Source organism: Pipistrellus kuhlii, unplaced genomic scaffold (genome assembly GCF_014108245.1).
Source record: "Pipistrellus kuhlii isolate mPipKuh1 unplaced genomic scaffold, mPipKuh1.p scaffold_m20_p_15, whole genome shotgun sequence".
In the NCBI taxonomy this organism is placed as follows: domain Eukaryota; kingdom Metazoa; phylum Chordata; class Mammalia; order Chiroptera; family Vespertilionidae; genus Pipistrellus; species Pipistrellus kuhlii.
The window spans coordinates 13,341,508-13,365,907 of NW_023425460.1; the positions used below are offsets into that span (position 1 = coordinate 13,341,508).

At 39.2% G+C, this 24,400-nt stretch overlaps 1 protein-coding gene and 1 pseudogene across 1 annotated transcript in view; one reads left to right on the forward strand and one right to left on the reverse strand.

Annotated features, from left to right (window-relative positions):
- CTNNA3 (catenin alpha 3) overlaps positions 1–24,400 on the forward strand; it is a 1,168,431-nt gene that overhangs the window by 632,368 nt on the left and 511,663 nt on the right. The gene's annotated exons all lie outside the window — the stretch shown is intronic.
- On the reverse strand, positions 14,605–15,071 carry LOC118719194 (annotated as a pseudogene).

Consider the following 24,400-nt stretch of genomic DNA (forward strand, 5'->3'; position numbering starts at 1 on the left):
TAGAATAGAACTCATGTATTATGTAGTGAGCTGCGAGAGATTGTCCTGAAGATCTCTTTCAGCTCTGAAAAATCGGGATTTGTGTATTGTATAAATGACCATTGAAAATGGAAATTACCCTTCTCCATCTGGTGCTATACACTCCGCCAGGCCTCCCCTCACTCTTCCTGGTAATAGACATTTTCTCCCATGATACTCACAAGTACTTTGAAAATACACTGAGTGGCCAGATTATTGTGATCTCTGAACACATAATTATCTGACCATTCATTGTATATCCTATATAATAAAAGGCTATTACGCAAATTGTCCCCTGGACCAGGAGTTCGACCAGTAGGCAGGCCAGCCAACTAACCATATCCCCTCCCCCTGGGCCAGACTAGCTGGACCCCACCCATGCACAAATTCATGCACAGGGGATCTGATTATATATATATATGGTACTGAGTGGCCAGATTATTATGCATTCAGAGACCATAATAATCTGGCCACTTAGTGTATATTTGAACTTTATAGTTTTACTTACTTGCCCTGAACACAATGGTAGATTTGTGTTTCCCTGGCTTTGAAAATTTGTTCCTTCCTCTCTATGTGATTATTCTCTGCAAAAAGCCAGCCTTCCTTTAGAGGTCAAGTGCTAGAAGCCTTCACTTCTCTACATCAGAGGACTTTCACTTCCTAAATCTGCTGAGATGTCCTTTAAAACATTTAATCATAATTTATCTTGTATTACAGCAGAGGCCTCCAAACTGTAATGTGCATGAGAATCACCTGGAGAGCTTTTGAAAACAGTTTCCTTGGAGGATTTGTGAAGCAAATCCTTTGTCTCAGTATTTTTATCCCTCAGAAAATGTTATTTACAAAGATGATTCTCTTAATTTTAACCCCTCAGGAGGAAAACAACAAGAAAACCATGCAATTATAAATTTAAAAACTATAAATAAAACTAAGAACTGAGGAAGAAAAGAAATAAAATCTGAAAGGATATAAAAATGTTAGCAGTATTTGTGTTGGGAACGAGAGGATATTTGTCTTTCTTCTTTTTTATTTTCAAATTCTTAAAAATAGCATATCTTAGTTGAATACAATAAGAGAGATTATTAAAGAATATATATGAGTTTGTTGAGGGAACAAAGGCAGATAGATGGCTTGTCAAAGGAGGTTGCTTTGAATGCAAGTCTGTGAGTGCGGTGGGAAATTAGAGGGAAATTGCTCCTGCTTCTGTAAGACAAGGTCTTACTGGCAATTTCCAGGAAGAGCAGGGCCTTGCTTTTTCTCTGTGTAGCTGCCCCACTCCAAGCTCACAGCGGGCCGGCAGACCCTTTTGTTGAGTGAAGGAACACATGCCTTGCCTCGCTGACTCAGATCTGAGGGACATTTTGCATGGACAACTTCTCCAAGCCCCCTCCTGGGGGAGCAAAGAGGGCTGGCGAGTAACCTGCGCAAATTAGAATCAGCTATCTCCCCCGAGGTGCAATCCCAGATGCTCCAAGCAGTTGTTAGGAACTTTATTTAAATGTAATCTGGTAGGGGGAGCAGTGGTTCATTTCTGAGCTTTGCAAGTCACTTTAAAGGGAAAGACTGTTTCCAATATACTTGAAATCGTACTTTAAAGCTCACTGGAGGCCAGCCAACAGGAAAGCTCGGCTCTCTCTGCAGGAACATACTCCTCCGTGTGCTTTAGTTCGCAGTGTCATCATGAAATGCCTCTTTCCAAACGTAGATTAACCTTGATAACCAACTGTTGGGAGCCAAGTGCCAAATGTGTTCACTTTTTTTTTTTTTTTTTGTTTCTTACATGGCAAAGTGTGTGTGAAACACACCATGATAAAGCAATTAGATAATTATTGTTTTTAGCTCGAGATGACATGGCTTGTGTTTTACTCTAGCTCAGAAAGCTAGGTAAAAAGTTTTGTCATCAAACCGTCCTGTTAGTATTCATTTAATTTTGATGAGTTTTATAAAAAAAAAAAAAAAAATGGTAAGCACTTAGCTAATTAACAGCTTTAGCAGCAATTTATAGGTAAAATGGAGAATGGAAGCTTATGTGCTAAGATTAGGTTCAAGTTTCACATTTAAAGGAAAGATGGAAGGAAGAAAGGAAGGAGGATAAAAGGAAGAAAGGGAGGAGGGGGAAAAAGAGAGGAAAAATGTAATTCACAGGAAAGCCACCCATATTCACTGGAGCTTGCTTTGACTTAAATGTGCTAATTGAGCTAAGTCAAACTGTCTTCTCTCTCAATTCATTAACAATATTGTAATTAAAAGAGCACCTTCAGTTCCAGAGGGTAATGACCTTTTTAATTGAATTTAGGGATTCAGATTGTTGCTGAATAGTAGTGAATTTAAAGGCTGAATTTAAATGCCAGATTTTCTCCTGGTAAATGTGCAATTAGGAATCAAATGTGGATCCAGCGATTTGCTTCTTTTACCAATATATGGCCTTCCTCAGCTGAAATTGGTTTTGCTCAGTGGATAGAGCGTCGGCCTGTGGACTCAAGGGTCCCAGGTTTGATTCCGATCAAGGGTGTGTATCTTGGTTGCGGGCACATCCCCAGTGAGGGGTGTGCAGGAGGCAGCTAATCGATAATTCTCTCTCATCGTTGTTTCTGGCTCTCTGTCCCTCTCCCTTCCTCTCTGTAAAAAATCAATAAAAAAGAAATTAAAAACAATATATATGGCCTTCCTCGGATTTCAGAGTCTATTGAAATATCACCATGTGTTTGACTGGCACTTGATTGATCTGTAATAGTTGGTTTTCCAAAGAAATTTGAAATATTTAAACAATTTTATAAGACATTGTCTAAATCAATCACTATTTGTTCTTTCCTAGGGCCTCTACTCATTGTATAATTATATAAATACTAGAGGCCCCAGCACATGAAATTCATGCACGGTACAGTCCTTAGGCCTGGCCTGCCATCAGGGCCATCTTCCCTGGCTGCTTGCAGCTGGCCCACCCACCTCGCCCCAACCCACCTGGTTCCTGGTTCACCATCAGGTGATTGGAGCCTGATGGCTTATAGAAGGGATCAACAGGTCGGCAGTTCCCACCTGCTCACTGGCCCCACCCCCCACTACGGGTTGCCCTCTGTGTGTGGGGCGACTGGCTGGGTGAGGGCTTTGGCCTGATACCACCCATGTCCCTCGCTACCCATCCTGGTTCCCCATTTGCCATTGGGTGATCAGAGCCTGCTGGCCTGGGGAAAGGATCAAGAGGTGATCAGTATACCTCATAGTGCTGGTCAAGTACAGGTAGTCCTTGTTGTTGTTCCACTGTTAGGGTCAATTTGCATGGTACCATTTTATTATATAGGTTTGTGTGTGTTTTTTGTTTTGTTTTGTTTTTGCATAGTTGTAATCAGACCATTTATTAAACTCAAGTGCTAAGAAGCTACAGTAGCAAAAACTTTCCAAAACTCAGTGATTCACACAAGATAGATTAAAAACTTTTTTTTTTCCTTCATGTAACAGTCACAAAAGAGTTTTCCAATTTAGTGGTGCTTCTGCTCCACATGGTCACTTAGGGTCTCAAGGTGTTGGTGGCTCTGTTTTATTTGCCATGGGGTACCTGTCTGGTTCTCACTATTTCAGCCTATAAGACGTGGTGGAGGGAGTGTGCAGAAGACAGGCCTGGTTCTAAGTCGTATATAACTTCCTTACCTTGTGTTGCAATTAGTCACACAAGAGACTGGGAAATGTAGTTATGCTGGCAGACATGTGCCAAACTACAAATCTATTACTAGTGAAAAAGAAAGACTGGCTTTTGTGGACAGCTAGTGGCTCTGTCACAATATATGTAATATTCTCTCCTTTCTCATGTAACATTATTTCATAAACAGTAGAACCTTCATTTAGTTTCAGATATGAGGTAAAGGTATTGCTACTCTTCAGTATAAAAAATTGTTCACATAAATACATTAAAGCTTTAACTAAAAAAATGCAAGTGACTCATATCCTGAATAAATCTATATTATCTCCTATTTTTAATTAAAAGTTTTACATTTGTGTATAAATCTTCATACCATAATTTACCTTTTAAAGTTTATAAAAAATATTACCCATCACTTGATTTACATTTATTCCTAGTAGGCTGGGCTACATTTAACAAATCATTTTCTTTTTCTTTTCATAGTTCATGGCTTTAGTCTAAGCTACTGCTGAATTCAACATTCCATTCATTAACTTACTAAAACTCCTTTCTGTGTTTTGCTATATATCATTCCTTGTTTGGATTCATCCTACCAGTTGACTTTTTAAAATAATCACTTCTTAAGAAGACATATGTCTTATATACATCTCAAAGAATGTAATTACCGATTATTTTAGACCATTGTCAGAGTTTCCTCTAAAAATGTAGAACTGATGTATAAATCTAGCAAAGAAACATATGCTTATTTAATGAAGCATGGTCTGCATTAAGCTTGATCAATTTTATTTATCATTTCTCCTTGGCCAGTGTAAAATGGACCACTACATACCTTGAGTTAACAGGGGGATAGAATAATTTTCTAAATATTGGTGAGTTTGTGCTTACTCTTATAAATATATCTGTTGCCTCTCATTGATTTTTTTCCCCAGAAAACCTTTTTTCACAAGTCTAGAATGAGAAGATCTTAAAATTTAGAAATGGAAGGAATTTTGAAATTAATCTAATTCCAGTCTAAGCTTGAGTCTACTTTCTTATATTCTTCCAAATGTAATTTAGCCTTTGTTTAAGCAAATCCTAGGATGAGAAAAATAACAGTCTCCCATAACACTCAGTTCCATCTTTCATCATCTTTGACATATGAGAAACAAAAAGATTTTTATTGAGCATCTATTAAGCTCAAAGCACTAACATAGAGCTTTCCTGTATGTTCCCTCACTTAATCTTTTCACAACTTGATTGTCAACATTATTTGCAGTTTAGAAAAATAAGTTCAAAGAGGTTTAATATCCTGTGTCACAATTGCTGCTTAATTGGAGATGAAATTTTCTATTGGATTTGTCAGATCTGCATTCATGCTTTTTTTCAATTAGATGAATCTTCTCCACTTATATAAATTTTTAAAAAATTTCTACCCAATAGGAATGACTGTATTGTTTAGGGTTCTTAAGCTTTCTGAAGTCTTCTTTCAGGTACTTCATACACTCTCTCTTTTCCAACGTAAGTTTTCTAGTCTCTTCATGGTTTCTTTTAGCCCTTTCATCATCAGAAGCATTCATCTCTGAATATTTCCCAGTTTATTTTTTTATAATACCCCTCCATGTGATGCTTAGAATGGAATGCAGTATTTCTGGATTGCCTATGAGGCATAATACCATATGAGACTGGGTGCTTTATTAATTTAACTCTATTCAATTAATTTTATAAGCCATGTTGTAGTATTCTTTTCTACTGAGCTTAATATTGGCATATACATTTTATGTATTAATAAGCTTGAGATACAGGCTTTAAATATTGAATTTTATTATATTTATTCTTTCTTAGTCCATATTTTATCCCATAAAGTGAGCCTATAAAATTCTTTGGCTATTCTCAGATTTTTTGTGTCCTAAAATTTTCATTATTGCAATTAAAAATAATCAAAGTATGGCCACACTCAAAGAAAAGGAGTATTACTAAGGCAATAAAACATTTTATTAAAGCACTTAAGGTATATTATTTCTAGTTCTTATAACCACAGTAAGATATGGATGTCAGTGTACATATTTTACTCATTGAAAATGAGTTATTTGGGTTTTTCCCCTACAATCAAAAAGATATATAATAATTGAATTTATATGTATATACACTGAGTGGCCAGATTATTATGATCTCTCAATGCATATTAATCTGGCCACTCAGTGTATATCCTATATAATAAAAGGATAATATGCAAATTGTCCCCTGGACCAGGAGTTTGACCAGCAGACAGGCCAGCCAACCGCCCATGTTCCCTCCCATTGGCCAGGCACAAATTCATGCACTGGGCCTCTCTCTCTCTCTCTCTCTCTATATATATATATATATATATAAAATATCTGGCCAGTATATATATAAAATATCTGGCCAATATATATATAAAATATCTGGCCAATATATATATAAAATATCTGGCCAATATATATATATATATTGGCCAGATTATTATGCATTCAGAGATCATAATAATCTGGCCATTACGTGTGTGTGTGTGTGTGTATATACACACTCAACAGACTAATCAGAAGTGAATAATAAAAAAGGACTAGATGGTATTTTTAGCTGAACTTACAAGGGTCTTGCACAGTGCTTGCACTAAAAGTGACAGAGGTGAAAATCATTGTATTACAATCTCTCAAATAAATATGTCTGGGAATTGTAAAACATGGGAAGTTTGCTTTCCATATCCAATGCCTGATGATTTTTCCAAAAGCAAGTAGAGCAACATTATATCACTAGGCACTTTATTCGGCTGAAGGAAAGTAGAATCTTGATGTCTATCAGGGTTTGTCTGGGAAGATACCAGAAGCTGAGAAACTGAGCAATGTGATTATGCCAATTGCTAGAGGATATTCCTTACTCTTGATTCTAAATTGGGAGAGGAGAGTCAAAGCTCCACTTTGAGAGCTTCTGCAAAGGTACCTGGGTCTTTTGTACTCATTGACTTTTTTTTTTTTAACCAGGAAATCAAATACCACTTCTCGATTTCCTTGACTCTGTTCAAAAGTAAACCCATTAATTACTACCATCTCCCCACACCAGCTATCTAGATGTGTAAGGAAATGGTTTCTAGGAGCATGATAATCTATAGTAACAAAGAAAATATAAATTAGAGCATAGAAGGAATGTATCTCTTCACATTTTTCCCCTCCATATTTTTAGATCTTAAGACAGAAAATAGACTATAGTTCCTCAAAGCCTTCATAACAAGGAGCACAGTGCTCAGCATATAATAGGTACCCTACATGCATATCTGTTTTTAGTTTTGTTTTAATCCTCACCCAAGAACATTTTTCCTATTGATTTTTAGAGAGAGTGGAAGAGAGAGGGAAAGACAGAGAAATATATGGATGTGAGAGAAACACATCAATTGGTTGCCTCCTGCACACCTGACCTGGCCCAGGCCATGGAGGAACCTGCATCCCAGTTGTGTGCCCTTAACCAGAATTGAACCTGGGACCCTTTGGTCCCCAGGCTTATTCTCTATCCACTAAGCCAAACAGGCTAGGGATATTTGTTGATTACAAGTTTTACTTCCCAATTTAACGATCTCAGAAGGACTTAGAGGAAACTACAGGGAAACAGAGATGATGCAAATTAGCCAATAGGTGACAGGAATTTTTATGTAAAAATTCAACTCTTATTTCCTTATATGTTTAGAGTTTTTATTCTAAATGTATGTATAATGACAACACATACACTCACAAATTATTGAGAGAAGCTTTAAATTCCAAGATGATTTCCCTGCATCGCTTAGCATATTTCTTCTCTCTTGTCAACTGGTGTGTGCTAAGGGAATGCAAATTAACTCTATTATTAATTTAAGTAAGACATAATTAGTAAGGTAAATCTTCTGCCAAAAACCACATAACACATTCCAAAGCCAAATATAAATGAGCTATGTGATTAGCCTGCTGTTGCCCTTTATTAGAGTAGATTAATGGCATCTTTGCCATGGGTATAGAGATGTACCTCCCTGTATATTTTTTAGGCGTCTTAGGACTACTTGTGAATGGCAAAGGGAACGTCACATCTTACTATCTTGTGGTGACATTTTACTTAATCACTGTGAGAAAGCAGGTTTGATTGAACAAGTGTCAACTGATTAAAACCTAGATAGAGTAGTAGTACTTGTAGGCATTTAATAAGCTCAATGACTAATTTTTTTTTTAATCAGTCAATAGCAAACATGTGCTCTTTTCATGCGAATATTTCAGTGTTTCTTCTGCCATGGACCATTCTCCAGACTGTGTGTAGCATTCTTTTGCCAAGAGCACCTTTTGAAACATTCTTGACTAGAGGAAACACAAGGAGTAGCAATATGTTAATGAGGCAAATTCACATGGATTAATTACATCCCACTTCCTCTGTTGAGGCCAGTAGCACAATTCCAGGAGGGGGAAAAAAAATGAAGCAAGAAGTAGAAAAGCCCTCAAATTAAATTCTCAAGTCTGACTTATGAGATTGTAGGAAAATCTAGTTTTTTTCTCATATCAATTATTTGTTCCTCTGCTTCCCTGAGTAGGTTGCTCCAACAGAACCTGGTTTCTGGCTTCTTGCCTACACCATTTCCTTCTTGGTTTATTCTCATTATAGCCCTTCTATCTGGTAGGAGGGAAGACCCTTGCAACTGGGAATCCAGACTATAAGAACAAAATCTATTGCTGACAATGGGCAGTTAAGAGACAAAAAAGGCTATTAACTTATGCTGTTGTTTTCTGGTAATCATTGCAGGGCATTCTATGCCTTCCATTATTCCCAAATCAGGTCACCATTCTAGTTCCTGCTGGGATTTTTTTGTTTTGTGTGTGTTTTTTTGTTTGTTTGTTTTGTTTTTAAGAATAAGTAAGCCCAGCCAACACAATTCAGTGGTTGAGCATTGACCTAGGAACCAGGAAGTCATGATTTGATTCCCAGTCAGGGCACATGCCATGGTTGTGGGCTCAATCCCTAATATGGGGGGTGTAGGAGGCAGTTTATCAATGATTCTTTCCCATCATTGATGTTTCTATCTCTCTCTCCCTCTCCCTTCCTGTGAAGTGAGCAGGCATTTAGGATGTTTTTTATTACCTTATTCCTTTATAATCATGTTCTTTGGCCATAAGGCAAAGTGCTTTAGGCCTGTGCATGTGCACAGGATATAATTTGAAGTATTAGCTATAATACTACTGCTTCCATTTGGAGAGAGGACTGTAGGATTTAGAAAGATGGGGCATTGGGTAGGGAGGTGGGAGGGGATACTGACTTTAAGAAAAAACACAAAACCCTAAAAACTAACAAACAGAAAACAATTATAAGAGCGTCAGTACAAAAAGATAAAATTTATGAGCCTAAACTTGAAATAGAAGAGCTTACTTTAACTGAAGAATAAAATAAATGTAAGAAAAATGAGTGAGAAAGTATTCAAGAAAACCGTATTGTGACTAACTCGTAGAGGTCCTTTCTCAGGAGTTTGGAATGAATATTATAGGTAATGGGGCCATTACGAAAGTTTTTGCGGGAGGGAAATGACAGAATCAAAGATATACTGTAGGAAAACCAATTTCTCTCAGGAAGAGGAATGGGTATTAAGGTAGTCAATCAAGAGATAAAAAAAAAAATGTCCTAGTTAAGAGTGATTGCAGAGTAGAAAGAAGTTGACAGCAGAGACATATGGGTCATAGTGTAAGATTACATAACCTGTTGGATTTTTGGGAAAGAAAGAAAGGACGAGGAATTCAAGGTGACTATGAAATTTTTTTATTTTTTGTATGTGTGTAAATTATTTTAATAAAAAGCATTTTAAGTTATAAATTATTAATCCAAAAACCTAATTATTTGAACAGAATCCAAGTCCTTTGAATTTTTAATTATAGACAGTATAAGAATCATTAAAATATTGACAACATTTCTTCTCACTTAGAGAAAAAAATAAATTAACAATCTAGTATAATATTGTTAGAAAATTTTTTTACTTACAGAGTAATTAACCAATTGTTCAACTATTTGTTTTTTAAATTGAGGTATATTTGGCGTATAGCATTATATTACTTTCAGGTACACAACATGATGATTTGATATTTGTATACATTGCAAAATGATGACCATAGTAAGTCTACTTAACATCTATCATCTTACATAGATACAAAAACTTTTTTTCTTGTGATGAGAACTTTTAAGATAAACTTTCTTAGCAACTTTCAAATGTGTAGTACACTATTAAGTATGAAATTTCAAGTATGGTTGACTAAGAGTATAGTGATTTTATTATCAGATTTAAATAAACATACAGAAGTAACAAGGTTAGGAAGGAAGATGGTAAGCTTGAGTTTAGACATATACAATCTGAAACATTAGTGGGATATATGTGTAGATATGCCCCAAGAAGTTAGGCATGAAGGATCGGAATATAAAATAAAATGTGGATCTAAAACCACAGATTGATGTTTCATTCATGGGATTGATGCTGTCCTCAAAAGAGAAAAGGAAAAGATAGGGAAGAAAATATCTGAGTATAAGCCACTGAGAACATTTAGCTTGAGGTAAAGAAATCAAGGAGTGGGAGGAGGAGACAGAGACAGAAGAACTAGGAATTCAGGCACCAAAGGAGCTAATTTCAAGGTAATAGGTAGCTGATTACAAAAAGTGACTGGGGTCAAGGAATGGCCTGATCCTGTCCAGCACCTATTTGAGGATTCTGAGTTCAAGGAGGTCAAGTTACCAGCTTTGTTGCCTGGACTAGTACCTCTGACACAAAAGGGTGTTGACTAAGGAGATAAAGATAAGAAAGAAAGGTGCCCTCACCAGTTTGGCTCAGTGGATAGAGTGTTGGCCTGCAGACTGAAAGGTCCCAGGTTTGATTTCCATCAAGGGCATGTACCTTGGTTTTGGGCACATCCCCAGTGGGAGGTGTGCAGGAGGCAGCTGATCAATGTCTCTCTCCCATCGATGTTTCTAATTCTCTATCCCTCTCCCTTCCTCTCTGCAAAAAATCAATAAAATATATTTTAAAAAAGAAAGAAAGAAAGAAAAAAAGAAAGGTATAATGGATGGATTTTATTCACTTAACTCATTCAAGGAATATTTACTAATCTGTGTTAGACACTCACCTAAAACCTGAAGAATCAGCAGTAAGAAATCAGGTCCAATCCTTTCTCTCTGGAAGATCACTGTAAATGACTGTAAAAGGAAGAAGTAACTGCAATAAAATATGATGGCTCCAGATTCAAAGGAGCTTTATGGGTTTGGAGAAGAGAGAAAAATAAATATTCAGGAAGTGATAAGAAGTGGATATAACCCACCCACCTATAGGCCACCAATCTATAGGCTGAGGGGTTTAGAAGAGAAAGTTGTCACTCTTTGAGAGATTTGTAGATTATTTTACTTTATGGGGGAGTCATTTTAAATGAGATGTTGAAGGGAATGTTCAGATTTTGTAGATTTCCACAGAGTATGTTGGACGGATTGGTGAGTGGTTAAGGAGGGTTTTGAAGTTGTATCCGATTAGATTATCTGCACAGCTTGATTAGTCCTGAGCTTCAGGCTAAAGCAAAGCAGGACAGAGGGCTTAATGGGATTAATTGTGCTGGTTCCTTAGGCAGTTTGTGAGATAATGATTTAGACCACAGGGTGGAAAGGGGAGGGGAGGGGATATCTGTGAGTGGTTAGAATCCAGTGGCTCTCCTCTTCAGATGTAGCTCCAGTGAAGTATACAGATGGGCAGTATGTGTGCCTCACCAACTCCACCAAGAGTAACAAGAGTAACATGGTGAAAATTTGCTTAGCTATTTGAAATATGTTTTTATTTTATTTATGAGAGAGGGGGGAGGGGTAAGGGAGAAGGATAGAGAGATAGAACCATCAATGAGAGAGAGACCTCCATCCACTGCTTCCTGCACACCCCCTACTGGGTATTGAGCCTCAATCTTGGCATGTAACTTGATGGGGATTTGAACTGGGACCTCTTGACTTACGGGTCATTTCTCAGCCACTTAGCCACACTGGCCACGCTGCTTAGCTATTTTAGAACATGAAGATAGAGTGGGGAAAAAAAAAAAGAAAGTAGCAAGGTGGGAGGGGAGAAGCTTTCAGAGGGCCTCAAAAAGGGGTTAAAAATATAAATTCCTTTAAAATAGAAGCTGGTAAAAATACCCTTGCATGAAAAAGCAAGATGCAAGGCGATAGAGAATGGTAGAGCCTGTGGCTCCTTAGATATATATGGAATACAATTCGTTTCCTAAAGAACTATTTTGGCAGACTAGATCAGGCTTTCAGTAAGTCACTCCTGGTTTAAAAGAATAATAATATACTTAGGTTACATTTAAATAGCAGTGGGAACAATAATTTATTACTGATTCAAATGGATGTAGAAAACTCCTCTCAGTGCAATAGAGGAAAGAACAATTTTTCTCTAGAGAACATGAGCTCAGTCTCAAAACATGTGGGTAGCAGGTTACTGTCCCAGGATAAGGGTTCCTAATGCAGCTTCAAAGTGTGGCCTTGATAAGAATTTGAGGCTTTGCGTTCACAGGGGGAAGCCAGTCTTTCTTCTAGGTGGTGTAGTAGGGTGGATAAGACAACACTTGAAAAGATTCCAGGCTATAAATGGGGGAGAGATGGTACAGTTTTATGAAACCTGTCTATTAGCACCAGGACCTCTAGACAATGGATGCTGGATTTGGCATACGGATTCCCCCACTCCATCCCAGGACTCTGGGTACAGGCAAGGACTAGACAGAGGGACAGGCCCCAATTCCAGAAAGAAACTTGGTCTTGAACAAGAATCAGTAGGCAGGTTATGAAGCAGGGGTTAAGAGGAAGACAAGTCTGGAAATAGGTTTTCCCATGGTGTCATGGGAAAAGAATTCCAGGAAGATTTGAGTGATAGCAGTGTCACTGTAAGAAACATTCAAACCTGTGAAAAAATTTTGTGAGTTTATGTGAGTCAAACTGTTGATAATTGCTGGGAAGCAAGACCTCAAGAGATTGAAATAATGCTTCTGAGAATGGCAGTTTTGTACCTTATTTTATACATTACAATCCAAAGAGATGAGGCAACGGGGTTACATGAAATCCTTTGGTGATAGATTAGGGAGGTAAGAGAAAGCACAGGGGGGAATCTCTGGGAATGGATAGAAGTAAAATGATAGACACATGCTTCCTTTCCCTAGGTGGGTACAGGATACCAACAGTCAAACATGACCATGATAACAGTGAGAGGATTTATGGTTCCTACTTTGTACATTGGTTGTACCCTAAAGGTTTGGAAAAAGGGGAGTCACCCTGACATTCCAAAGGAATGCTATTATAGATGAAAAGACAATACAGAGGCTTAGTTAAGGTAAAGATTGACCTTTGGGAATCTTCTAGCCTAGGACATGACTACCTACCATAAACTGCTTTTAGTTAAACAGTTTTAAGTTCAGACTGTCGTTCATGGTAACTTAGGCCTCTGAATTTTCAAGGCCGCTGCACAGGCCTCCCCTGAGTTAGCCAGGTTTAGTATGTGGGCCCTTTGCATCCACAGTGGCAAGACTTATTTGAACACCTTGAAAAGGCTGCCACACTCAACAAGGCACTTCCCCAGCACTCAGTTGGTAGATTACATTCACAGCCCCCAGGCACTCCATGCCCAATGCCCCATATATGACCAGTGGCTTAGTTTTGTCTTGCTGTGAGAGAAGTCCAGATTCTGGGGCAATAGGCCCACACTTGGGCCCGCCAAGCCCAGGAAGGTTGTCAGGACCCAGAGCTGCATCACTCTGGCACCTGAGGCTGATTTGGGGCAAGCTACCTAACTTCTCTGTGCTTCACACCCTATCTTCACATCTGTCACCAAGGCTTGGTGGTACCCAAGCCATAGATGGCACTTCCTACCCGCTCAGATGCCTGGAGTAACTGTGCAACTGTCCTTTCCTAGTTAATCCGCTGGTTCTATTTGTTCCCTTCCCTAACTACCTGCTGTAACAGACACTGTGGTCTAAAACTTGGACTAACCTATGGCAGACTTCCAGCATAGTGCATTCTAAGGGCTCATAAAAACTCACTGACGGCTCTGTAAATCCCAGATTCAGTTGAAACAACACTTAATTCTAAACCCTGCTAATTCTTTAACTGAGTTTCTCAGGATGCTTGAACTCAGGACGTTTGCAGAGCCAGTGAGGACTAACCAAGAGCCTGGAATGGTCCCGGACATGCAGGTGGAGTTCACCAGTAAAGTCACCTTAATAGAACTGGGGAAGAGCTGAAATGGGACAGGATGGGAGCTGAAAAGGGGAATGAAGGCAGTGGTAGGACTGAGGGAAGAGGGCGTTCTGATAAGCCCAGGCAAAAGCTTTGTTAGTTTAGAAAACAATCTGCTCACAAAGCATTTTTATTATTATTTCGTAACGGAGAGAGGGAAAACATCAGATGCTCACTGTGTGTTCACTTGACAAGCCAACGTGCCCACATGGAGTCTGCTCCTCATCTAATTTTTTTTTTCTGTGTCATGGGAGGACTGATATTGCAAAGATAAATTGAAGTGTGTGCATGGGGATATGGGATTTGTAGCTCTGAAGAGACACACACACACAAATATTCCATTTGAGAGTAGAAAGAGCTGCTCCGACTTTTCCCTGTAGGTTTGAGGTAAGTAGCTAAGCCAAAAGCTCTTAAGCTAGAGAAGGGCTTCAGACAGGAGGCTATTTTTGACAGACTCCGTGTTCTTTCTTTCTTTGTGACTCCAAGAACAAGATCTTGGGGTCTTTGGGCTTTGTGATGTATGAAATTTGATCAACAACAAAAAAGTGAAAATAGCAACATCAGCATCTGCCTAATGGTCATAAAAGTACAACTTCAACAAATTTCAAAAAAAATCATGAGGATATGTTGGCTTTTTTTTTTTATTTTTAACAAATGGTATGTATCTCACACCTTCATAAATAAAATAAAAAAAATGAAAAAACAGCTGATTTTATTTTATTTATTTATTTGTTTTATTTTTTTAAAACAAAATTCTGCATTTTTATAAAACTTGATAAAAGATAGTATTTCAAACTGTATAGTCACCAGAAATACACAGTTATAAAAAATTCACACACTTCACTTGGCATCTGCAGCACCTTCAGCTTTCTGTGCCTGGTCTGTTTTGGCATCTCCATTTTCTGCAGGATTATTCCCATCTTTGCTAGCATCAGCTTTCTCCTTTTTCCCTTTCGGTACCTTCTCTCCCTTTTTTGCAGGGGCCTTTTTTAGGCTTGGGCTCTGGCTTTGGAGGAGCAGTTTAGCAGATAACCTGGCAGATCTCTGAGGTTCGTCCTTCACCTTGGCTTTATCTCCTTCAGCATCCCCTTCAGCCTTTCTCTTGGGCATGATGGCGACGGCGGAGGGACGTCCTGGCGGGACGCAGGGATGCCGCAGTGCGTGGGCCTCGCTCGGTCCCGGTCGATCTTATTTCTATGCTAGCAATCCAAGATAGCTATCATTCTTACCAGACATCCTGGTGGAGGAAACTTCTAGATCCTCCCTGAATGTGATCAGGTACCTCAGCTTTCTCAGCAGAGCATGTATAAGGAATCATGATCCTTCTTTATGACAGTGGTTTCCAAACTTTTAAAATTATTTATGCCGATAAAAATACTATGGAGAATAAGTCCTTAATATAGGTGTTTTTATTTATAAATCACATAAGTAGACAAAGTCATATACATTTTAAAAGATACACAGAGCCTAAACCGGTTTGGCTCAGTGGATAGAGCCGGCCTGAGGAGTGAAAGGTCCCAGGTTCGATTCCGGTCAGGGGCATGTACCTTGGTTGCGGGCACATCCCCAGTAGGGAGTGTGTAAGAGGCAGCTGGTCAATGTTTCTCTCTCATCGATGTTTCTAACTCTCTATTCCTCACTCTTCCTCTCTGTAAAAAATCAATAAAATATATTTTAAACAAAACATACACAAAAAAAGCTTTTTTTTTTTAATGGGAAGAAAATATAAATATGTTTAATTATTTTTTTTTCCATATCCTTATGGGTCATCTTGCATAACCTCTGGATTATGCAAGTGCACACCTTAAAAACCATTGCTTTAAAGATATATCGCTTTTTGTAAATCAAACTGCCTAACCTATAACCCAAGTGCCGAAGTCACCTTCCAGGAAACGTGCTGTTCCTGCCTTTAGATCCCCTCGGTCTGCTGGGGGCGAGGATGGCCATGTCCGAATGCCCATCCTGGGGAAGGCAGCCTGCCGCACAGCGGGCCCTGGAGGCCAGCCCAGCCTGCACTGCAGCGGCCCTGGCATGGTGCTGCAGGTGAGAGGAGGGTCCGTCCTTGTTCTTCCCAAGCTGCCGTTTGCCTTTGCTCTCCAGCAAGTTCATACGCTGGTTAACTGACAGGAGGAGCGGAGGGGCGGGGGCCCAGGAGATCACTGTCCTTACTGTCTCACTTTCAGAATAGCCCCTCTACTTATCTCTATTTCCAAAAAAATCCCAATAGTGAGGAGCTCTATTCCCCCCCCCCTTATTTTTTTTTTTTTTTTAAATCCTCACCCAAATATATTTTTCCCATTGCATTTTAAAGAGAGTGGAAGATATGGAGAGAGAGAGAGAGAGAGAGAGAGAGAGAGAGAGAGAGAGAGAGAGAGAGAGAGAGGGAGAGAGAGAGAGAGGAAGGAAGGAAAGAAGGAAGGAAGGAAGGAAGGAAGGAAGGAAGGAAGGAAGGAAGGAAGGAAGGAAGGAAGGAAGGAAGGAAAGAAAGGAAGAAAGGAAGGAAGGGGAGGCCAATGCAGGTCAAAGCACTTCCATATCCTTCTGTTTAACAAACATTACAGAAACTATGATGTGCTGTGACAATGTGAGCTATTGCCACTTTTGCCACTTGTTGGGTTTTGCTTTTATTTGTAACTTGAAAAGACTTTTTGGAACTATTTGTAATGCACAGTCATGTCTTAAAGCTGATTACAAGCCTCACTGTTTAAAGAACCACACTCTGGCTACCTTTTCATTCATTACTCACAACCACAGACTGCGTTCATAAGGGCAAAGGTAGAAGCCATGGCTGAGTAACCAGAGAATCTAGAGCTGCTGTCAGCAAATTGGCTTGTCAGCATTCTTTTAAGGAAAACACCTGCTGGCTTATTAAAGTTAATTGCTTGCAGGTATCAAGTTCCTTAGCTAGAGCTATCAAAGTTGCTGTGAGAGAGGTGATTAAGACTGTGCTGGGAGCTTGGGAAAGCTGGCTGAATACCATCTCATGTGGAGTCTTAGCTTCAGGGAGACTGCCTCTTTTCTTTCCCCTCCCTCCCTCCCTCCCTCCCTCCCTCCCTCCCTCCCTCCCTCCCTCCCTCCCTCCCTTCCTTCCTTCCTTCCTTCCTTCCTTCCTTCCTTCCTTCCTTCCTTCCTTCCTCCTCCCCCCTCCTTTCCTCCCTCTTTCCTTTTTTCTCCTCCTTTCTCTACCACCACCCCTCCTTACTCCTATAGCCTCTACCACATGTCAGGTGATATAGTTAGGTGCTAATTTTGCTCATCTAATATTTGGCAGACATTTATTTAGCATTTATTAAGTGACAGTTTCTAGCCTTGAAAAATATAATAATGAATAACTGAAATAATGAATAACACAGCCTTTGGATATAAATGATTCACAGTGTAGAATAAGAGTCAGACTGCTAAATCTATTATTACAATACTAGAGGCCCAGTGTATGAAATTCATGCACTGAGGGGTGTTCTCTCATCCCAGCCTGCACCCTTTCCAATTGGGGACACTTTGGGGGATGTCTGCCTGCTGGTTAGGGATCAGGCCTAAACATCCCTCTCACAAACTGGGACTGCTACTACTCACCTGCCTGCCTGCCCACCCGATCACCTCTAACTGCCTCTGTATGCCTGCCTGATTGCCCCTAACTGCCCTCCTCTTTTGGCCTGGTTGCCCCCTACTGTCCTCCTTTGCTGGCCAATTTGGTTCTGATTGGTCAGTTTCTATGCCAGTCAGTGTCAAAACCTCCACCTCCTTGGCAGCCATTGGCACCCCACAGCAGCCAGATTTGGTTCTGATTGGTCAGTATCTATGTAAGTCAGCATCAAAAGCTCCACCTCCTTGGCAGCCGTTGGCTCCCCACAGCACCCAGATTTTGTTCTGATTGGTTGGGTTCTATGCAAGTTACATCAGAAGGTCTGCCTCCTAGGCAGCTATTAACACCCCATAGCACCCACATTTGGTTCTGATTGGTTGATTCCTATGCCAATTAACATCACAAGCTCTGCCTCACAGTCATCCATTGGTTCTTTTTAGCGACCACATTTGGTTCTGATTGGTGGGTTCCTATGCCAGTCAGTGTCAAAAGCTCCACCTCCTTGGTAGCCATTGGCTCCCCACAGTAGCCAGATTTTGTTCTGATTGGTCAGTTTCTATGTAAGTCAGCATCAAAAGCATCACCTCCTAGACTAGGGGTGTCGAACTCAATCAGAGAAGGGGCCAAAATCTAAAATCCAGCCTAAATCGCAGGCCGAATGGTTTACTGAACAGTCATAAACTGTCATTGTGATGGAAACGCAACGGAGTGCAGTGATGACAGCGTGGTGCAGGCCACATTGCAAGGCCTGGTGGGACGGATTTGGCCCATGGGCCTTGTGTTTGACACACGTGATCTAGACCATGGGTGAGGAACATTCTGCCTGTTGGCAGTATAAGGCCCACCCACAAATCATTTGGTCTGGCTCTGCCAAGGCCTTAGGGGTGCGTTAATTAAATGTGTGACCAAATATAGCAGGGTAATTTTTAAGTTAATAATTTTGTATGGCTCTGGAATGATGTTATAAATATCCAAAGGGCCTTGGCAGGATAAAGGTTCCCCACCCCTGATCTAAACTATTGTTTGACCAAACTGCTGGGCACTGCAGCCTCTCCAAGATGCTATGTAAAATTAACCCTCACAATGCCTGTGTGTGGAAACATTCCCCTCCGAATTTCTATTTTCTCTTTCTTTAACAGTCCCTTCGGATCTATATTTATGTTACAGAATTTACCAGGCAACTGAAAGTAATATGCAGGAGTCCTGGAGGCACAGGAAAAACCCGTTTATTTCCAGACATTTCACATGTGACTCAAGGGACTCTTGTTTCTCTTCAAATCCTGAGCCCCCCAATATGGAGCAAGCTTTTCCTTTATACCCCTTTGGTTTCTTTGTCCCCCAATACGGATTATACTTCTGGATCTTTGCAAAAAGCCCCATGTGCTGGGATGGGGGCAATGGGACCACATCTCAAGGCCTGGCCTGGTGCCAGCACTGATAACTCCTTCTATGGATGGTTTATGGCCTCTCTAAAATGGGAGTAGTATTTGGGTAAACAGGTCTTGCAGGACCAGATAATTAAAGGGGGGGTGACTAGATTCAGATTGGTAGCCCCCCAAAATGTCTCATTTACCCCACCATGGCCACAGAGATGCCAAAGTCCAATCATGACGATACCCAGTGAATATGTTTTGGCTTCAACATAATGAATCAAATAATAAATGAACCAAATAACTCAATCACAAAAGTATGCTATTTTATTAAACCTGAATATATTTTGTTAAATGTATTAAGCATGAACCATTAAATGTAAATCTCTTGGGGTATAATGAGATCTTTTCCACCTCCACTCAGACAATAGCTAAACCAAAAATGAGACTCCTTCTTTTGATGTAACAATGGTTGGGGATGGGGCTAGGGGGAGGGGCTGGGGTGGTTAGTAGGAGATAAAAACTCTTTTTGCTCTGCTGGACTGAAGTTGGTTAAAACACTGAAAATCTATAATAGTTCTATATCCTAGATAGAGCAGGGTTGTTGCCTTAACATAGCACCTTGAAATTCGACCCTAGTCCTCTGGTTCTGTCTAGGATGAGGACATCAAATACCTAAGTAGTACTATGTTTAGACCCAAGACAAAGGAGGCTCTGTCCTGGGCCCCACATGTTGGAAGGTCACACATATCACAGACATTCAAGCATAAATGTCTTTGTACTTGGTATCTGGACATCAGAACTGGCTCAGTGCCATTGTAACCCTAAATATTCACTCTCATGATTAACATGAGAACACCCAGGAAAATGTTCTCCACATCACTTCCATATCATAGAGGCAAGAGAGCTCAAATGCCTAGAAAATGTTCAGGTTGAGCTGCTGGGAGCTCAATTGTAGACATTTTGCATTGGAGAATGGGGATATAGAGAGAGTCATTTGAGCAGTTTAAGAGAAATGATAAATAAACTTTTAGGATTCTTCCTCTTGGTATCAATTCACTAACTTCTCACATAACCAAGACTTATTTTCCCGAGTAGAGCTGAGCATCAATTTTCTTGCTTCTTTTCATATTTTATTGTTGGGTTTGAAAGGACGTACAAATCATCAGTTATTTCGCAAGGTGGCTGAGGTTACATTGCTAAACAATTTGTATTACTTTTACATTTATAAATATGTAGGACCAGTGAAAATGTGCATGAAGTGTGCTATCAATTTTTTGTACTGGCAAGCTGGTGTCAAGCAATGTTAAATGAAATTTAAAATTAAATGAGAAAAATAACAGGTTTAAAAAGTATTCTGAAATAGAAATTTGATATTTACAATATTCATGTTGGTTTTCAACATTATAGGTAACTGAATATTTAACAAAAAGGAACTTTGAAAAAAATAATTTTATTTGTGTTTTTATATTAACTTAATTTTTAATGAAATATATTTGCATTTTCTGCCATATGTATTTTATATTCATTTTCTGCCATATGTATTTTAAATTCACTTTAAATCCATTGAAGCATCACTGTCAACAATATACAAAGTAAATGAGAATTTTGATTCTAACAAGAATAATTTTCATAAAATAAATACAATAATTATAAATTTACAGGATACATATTTAAGAATTGATGAATTGTTTATTTTATACTCCTTTAGACATTGCCATTTCATCAGCAGAACACTCAGATACACACATTGAATATTACATTTACCACATTTGATATTTTTCCAGCTTTCAGACATCTGAAAATTATTGCTTTACATATACTTTTGATTTTCACTAAGAAATTCTGTTTGTTTTTTTTAAGGTAACACAGTGATAGGACATATCCTATTGAAGCTTTTTGTTTTATTTATAACTTTTTAAATATTTAGACATGTGGTATGTGGGCCTCTATTTGTACTCTCGCCTCGGACCCTGTAAATGTAGGTGTGGGTTCACTGCTAAATAGTTGAGCCAACATCTGGCAGAAGCCATCAGTGTTCTCAGAGAGCAAGAGCCACAACTGTTCCAAAAGGCGAACGGCAATCTTTCACTCTTAAACCCAGGGTGGGAGCATGGGGCATGGAGCAAGCAATGCCATTCCCATTCCTACCTCTTTGTACCCTACAGGACACAGGACTTGATTTTTTCTTAAGAGCTGGATATCTAAAAATGTTAAAGTAGAAAAGTTACGTGGGTGGGCCTGGAAGAACTGGAATAGGCTGTAAGCAAATTATTGAAATTAGTCCTCAGAAATTATTCTACAAAAGGGGACATTTGAGCTGGATCTGGAAAGATGAATAGAACTCCTCCAGGTGGGTAAATTGTGTGTGGGAAGAAGTGCACTAGGAAAAGACACAGAAAACAGGGTACATTTAGACTATTTCAAAATGTTCAGATGACTAAAACACTGGGTGGGAGGGAGGAAATGGAGAGAGAAGACCTAAAAAAAAAAAAAAAAGAACAGAATAGAAAGGACATTACATATCTTCCTAAGAGCTTGGACTTTCTCCTTTTTATGGTAAGAGCTTACTAAAGGAGTTTCAAATATGATTGGCTTTGTCCTTTAAAAATATTACTTTAGAAACTTGGTTTCAAATTTTAGCATCTGCAATCATCACTTAAGAGAGCTTGTTGGGACAGATGGCTGGGTCCCACCCCCAGTTTCTGACTGGGTAGGACTGGGGTGGAACCCAAGAATTTGCATTTACAGCAAATTCCTGAGTGATGCTGCGGATATAGGATTCATGCCACTGCTCCACAGGAGGAGGATGGATGTTGAATAGTTCTGGAAGGTGGAACCACAGAGAGCAGATAAAACAGGGGGCTATTACAATAGATCAGCCAACAAGAATGAGAACTGTGTAGAAGCAGTGATAAAGGGTCTAAATAAAAGAGGTTTAGGAAGTAATTACTTGACTCAGTGACTAAATTTGGTGTGTGTGGGTAGGAAAGATGGGGGTGTTGACCATGACTCTGTAGTACCTGGCTTATTTGTCTTAGGATGGATAAAGGAGCCCAGGTTCGTAATCTGGAGCAGTGTTTCCCAAACTTCTCTCATGATGAGAATCACCTGGCGGAGTTGTTAAAACACAGATTCCTGAATCCCAACTAAGAAGTGCTAAAGTAGAATTTTTGGGAACATATAGGTAAAATTGTATACTTAACTAGTGCTCTAAGCTTAGGAATCTGTATTTTAACTCATTATGAGAGAAGTTTGGGAAACACTGATCTAGAGAGAGAGAAAAAAAAGAAAGAATGAATTTCCATTTTAATTAGAGGCCATTCATCTACAGAATACAATAGCTCCATTAGCAAAGGTTTGAAGTAAATACTGTTAATATTATATATTAATATTTTATTAATTTATAGTCAAAATGCCTTCTTCATTATTTCATTTTGAGTGTGGCTAGGATTAATCTTATTTTTGGAAATTGACTATATCTATGTCTTACTGCCTCCCTTATAAAATAGAGCTATCAGAATGAACATTTTGCTTCATGATGCTTTTATGTGATTTTTCTCTTTAAATAGTCTTCCTTTATGCTTTTTAAATATTACTTTAAGTTTGGTCAAATTTAATATTGCTTTGACAGGGGAAGGAGACAGGCTCACCCCTAGCATTTGAATGGGCCAGGACAAACATATAAATGGAGGCTGCCTCTTCCATTTGTGTAAATATGCAAATATATATGTTATAGACTTGTGGTTGGCAAACTGCAGCTTGTGAGCCACATGAGGCTGTTTGGCCCTTTGAGTGTGGCTCTTCCACAAAATACAACAGCCTGGGCAAGTCTATTTTGAAGAAGTGGCGTTAGAAGAAGTTTAAGTTTAAAAAATTTGGCTCTCAAAAGAAATTTCAGTCGTTGTACTGTTGATATTTGGCTCAGTTGACTAATGAGTTTGTCGACCACTGTTCATTGACCAAGTTGACAAGCTCTTAAATATGTCCTAGTCCTCTACCTTCACACACACACACACACACACACACACAAAACATCAAATTTTTTAAAGTACATTAAGGCTATTGTTTTGTGCTAGTCACACCCAAGTAATAACCAATGTTGTGCAGCCCTTGTGGTTCTTACTATGATTGCAAAACCCACTTAATAAGTATCAGGAAACAGAAAAAAATCAAGGTTTATTACTTACAGGACATGTAAATCACACAGCACACCTAGGACCACACAGTGAGGTCACAGGTAGAGAGAGAGAGAGCACAGAGGCTTGGGGTTCAGCTTTTAATTGGGTTCAAAGGTGAGGGCCTAAGGTTTTGTGAACTCACTTTTTGTGTTGATTTTAAGACATAAGAGTAGAAATGCTGTAAGAGATATAACAAGTGGCCCAAATGGACAGTCATTGAAATTAACTAAGATCTCTCTAAAACAAAGGGGCCTCAGTGGGAGAAGATGGAGGCCCTTTATCTAATCCTGTGGTTGGCAATGTGTTCATTTCAGATAGTGAGTTCCACCTGACTCTTCCTCGCCACAAAATTTGATGGCTTAGAAATATCTGTTGTTAAATGGAACAAGGGTTCTCAGTAGGTATTCCAATTATAGAAATCAAATAAAGGGAAAATTCCTTATACAAGTAAAGTATTGTGTGTTAAGCACAATTAAATAAAGGCCCCAAGGAGGCTGGAACTGAGAGTAGGGGAGGACGTTAGAGACATTTGCCCAAAAGGTAAGCATGTAGTAAGAAGATGAGGAAGGAAGGAGGAGGATGAAAATAGGAGAAGTGCTATAAGTGCTAAGGGGTATGGTAATAAAGGGCAATTAGGAACTTTTAGTTTATACTTGAGATAGAGCAAAGAATTCAGTGTCCCAGGGAAGGAGTGAATGAAGGAGAGAGCAGTCGGAGTTGAGGATAGAGGATACCAGGAGGCCAGATGAAACAGGATCTTATGGAGGGCCCTGAATGATGTTGAGTGCAATCAGAGGGTTTATTGAGAAGAGTGACTTGCTTTTAATGATGATTCAGGATAAAATACAGGTGGACTAAGGTGGAATCAGAAAAATTCTGAATTATCATGAGTCTGGAGTTCAGACGTAACAGTGAGAGACTTTGTGGTAGACCTAGCAGATCCCAGCACAGTTTTGTGAAGGTGTGTGATGATATGATGGCAATGTTGCCAGGATATAATCCATAAACAGAGAACTAGCAACCAATTGCTGTAAATGGAGCTTCCTTATTAGGGCAATATTTTTTATTAATTTCTTTAAGATCTTTATTACTCCTAGTGAAGACAAAAATTGAACAACAAAAAGCCTTGCCAGGAGCCACAGTTGGAAACACTTAAACTACCAAGTGGCTTAATATTACCAAAAGAGAGAGATTCTCAGGTTTTGAGTAACTACTGGAACCAAAACCCGGAAGGAAAAAGTCACCAGTGATTAAGAAGAAAGATGGGATGTGAGGCAATTGCAGGAACCAATGTGAGCTTCCTGCTGATTAATATTGATAGACTCAGAACTAATTTAAGGAAACATTGGAATTTCTTTCTTTCACGGAAGGAGGGAAA